The 2,398-nt window shown below is 39.2% G+C and overlaps 1 pseudogene; it reads right to left on the bottom strand.

The window, feature by feature from the left end:
* Positions 1-280: 280 nt before the first annotated feature.
* LOC138743869 (myeloid leukemia factor 1 pseudogene) lies at positions 281-1,339 on the bottom strand (annotated as a pseudogene).
* Positions 1,340-2,398: the final 1,059 nt, after the last annotated feature.

The raw sequence follows: 2,398 nt of genomic DNA, 5'->3' as shown, positions 1-2,398 counted from the left end.
TCTCCACATCTCATATGAGGGACCAGAGATCTTCAACAGGTTTTTTTTAACCATAATATTGTGCATATTTCAAAACTTCACTTAAACCCACCTTTAGGAAATGTGGGCTCCAAAGATAGAATGTTTATCTCGTGAATTATATTTTTTTTTGTGCATGTCTTTTTTTATGTCAAATGCAAGAAAAATTCCACCATTTGCGTTGACATCACACCAGTGTGCTCAGGATGATGGTACTTGGCAATCTGCTGATGCAAGTCGATCAAATCAATGACATAACCTATATTTCTGAACCCTACTTTATTGGATGCCTAACTTGACTCAGTAGATATTTACTTTTAACATCAATAAAATGCATTTCCTTTTATTTGGTGCTGATGACAAAAGTGAAATGCTAGCTATGGAACTAAAGTCAAAGCCTCAAAGTGAACTAAAGTATTCTAAAGGAATTAAGCTAACACTCAAAAGCACAGCCTCAGTATTAAAAAAACATTGCCTGAGCCAAGTAGTTTCAGTAGAATGCTCATTTTCTGCTATTTCTTGTCAATCCTTTCAAACCTGTAGCAGCATAGCTTGTATTAGGGCAGTCACAAGGAGTAGATGGAGAAGTAATGTGTGGAACAGGCTGTTTTTTAGCATGTTTTGTCCTTTTTCCATTCATGGCTCTTTTAACATCCTGAAGACCATATACTTGTGCTCCAGGAGGCAGAACCTTAGATACCTTTTCTTGCCATTCATGGTCAAACATCTGTGCATCATCTTCATTTAAGTTGACAAATTCTTGATCAACTTCTTCATCACCTGTTTTCTGGTTTCTGATTTTCTGAATGACATGAACACGGTCTTTAATGTGATGGCCAATTGATAATTTTTCAATTCCACTTTGAGTCTTTTAATGCCCGTCTTGTCTCTTTAATTCCATTAGGAACACGATGTACATAATTGGAAGCCTGGAACACTTTGGGAGGTTCATTTCCCACTTTTGCATAGCTCATTACAGTGGAGGTGTTTAAAGTGTGATTATTGGAATTGTGAGATGCATTTTTAATGTCCTGTTGCATTTCAAACATTTCTTTTCTCATTTGCTCCATCATCTTGTTGAATGGATCCATTGAGCTACCAGCCATTTCAGAAAGCTTTCCAGTCTCTTTTGAATGCTGTTGCCTTGGATATGTCTGAGTGGGAATTTTGCCACCAGTGAAATTTACTAAGAGGTCTTGATCCAATTGAACTGGAAAATTAGACATTAACCGATGGAGGTTTTCCTGGTGTGCACGAAAAGGATCCGAGAAAAAGGGGTCTTCTTCCAACTCGCGAAACATGGCGAGCCGCCGGTGGGTCTTTGATCGGGGGGGGGCGTTTACTCAGCTCTCGGGCTTGCTCCGGCTCCGATCACGTCACCTCCCCCCCGCCCCCGAGCTCTCCCCTCTTTCGAGAGACCCCTGGCTGCGCCGCAGCTCTTGTGATAATAATTATACATTATTTTCTTGTGGTGAACAGCTCCGAACCTCAGCCAGTTTGCAAGATATTGCCACGCACTTTCTAGCTGTCCAATTTGCAGCAATTTAAACCTGATAAATATTCAATTTTAATTTTAATTTAATTCCTTAACATCTCTTTCTAATGGATCCTGTGGGAATTTTCAAAAAATACTTATTTTCAACCAAGCAGCCCAACTTTAGGACATTGCCAAGTCAAATGCAGAAAAGAACAAATGACTTGTTAACATGTGAAACAAATCCGATTCCATTAATTTTCTTTTGAGGTGTCTGGTGAATAAAATTGTATTGAACCAGTCTGTATCTCATTTAAAACGATCAGTCCATTTTCGATGTTCAAATCTCCATCCCATCTTTGCCTCAATTGATGAATTCCTAATTTCTCAGCTTTTGCAGTCATTTCTACATTACTGAATAAATTTATATTCCCATGACCTGTTTCAAATGGTCAGGGCTTGTTGTGACCTGTTACTGTTCTATCTGCCACTGTGTTTTACATTTTGCATATCCTCTTCCTAAAGACATGGAAAGGACTTCTTGTTGGTCATTTAATCTCATGTACCGGTTAGGGAACACAAAAAAATCAACAGGTGTCTGGAAGACTTGCTCACAGTTCACATTAGTAATCATCCTCTGCCTGCCTGATTTCTGGTTTCCAATTTACCCAAGTGCCTTAATTTCATAGCAGTCTTAAATTCTTCACTTCAAAGCAGAAACAATGTCATTCAGGGTCTGAGTGATGCTGGGGGCTTATTGCAGCCTTTGGATCAGGTCTAACAATTAGCACCATTGTTTTGAAGATAGACAGGCATTTGGATATGGCTCAGTGGAGGAGGTGAGAATTGATTCCTGTCTGGAATGTGCTTTTTAACTCTCTTTCCCAGCTTTCTGGCAAAGTCTGT

The sequence above is a fragment of the Narcine bancroftii genome, chromosome 10 (assembly GCF_036971445.1).
Source record: "Narcine bancroftii isolate sNarBan1 chromosome 10, sNarBan1.hap1, whole genome shotgun sequence".
In the NCBI taxonomy this organism is placed as follows: Eukaryota; Metazoa; Chordata; class Chondrichthyes; order Torpediniformes; family Narcinidae; genus Narcine; species Narcine bancroftii.
This window is presented reverse-complemented; position numbering and strand designations above follow the sequence as displayed.